Genomic DNA, 669 nt, shown 5'->3' with positions numbered 1-669 from the left:
TTACATATTATAACTCGGCTATAAACATTATAAATCGGCTATCAATGACAAATATCAAATTTATATCAAAATACTCTAATATTTTTCTTTTTTGGGTGTTAATAAAAATCAAACTTTAAATATTTCGATCATAAAAATTCTGATACCATATCCTATAATACTACGTCTCCTAAAAGTTTAAACTAATAAAAGGAGACACATGAACAGTATATTTTTAAGACTTTTTTCTCGTAAAAAAAAAATCTCTTTTTGAATTTGTGTAAATTTTTTGCATAGACTTTCTTTTTCTTTTTATTAGCTTTATGATATTTTTTACTTTAGAGTTAATATTGTTGAAAAAAATTGAGGTTCGGACAAAAACTTGTCTAATAATAGAATTACTAAAATAATTTTTTTTGACCTATGCAATTAAATGGGCAACACTAAAGATATTTTAAATAGCAAATTCAATGGCAAAAATTAAAATATCAGACATCAGAATTTTTATAATGAAAAGACTCCTTAAAAAAAATAAAAAATTTACGAAATCTAATCTAATAAAATTTTCATTATCAAAATAATAAGTACACAATTAATCTTTTTAATAACACTAGGATATTTTAATAATCAATAAAATATATCATTAAAATTGATGGAATAATCAACATAAATCTTCTATAAAATGAGTAT

The sequence above is a fragment of the Arachis ipaensis genome, chromosome B08 (assembly GCF_000816755.2).
Source record: "Arachis ipaensis cultivar K30076 chromosome B08, Araip1.1, whole genome shotgun sequence".
Taxonomy (NCBI): Eukaryota; Viridiplantae; Streptophyta; class Magnoliopsida; order Fabales; family Fabaceae; genus Arachis; species Arachis ipaensis.
Note: the sequence above shows the minus strand (reverse complement) of the source record.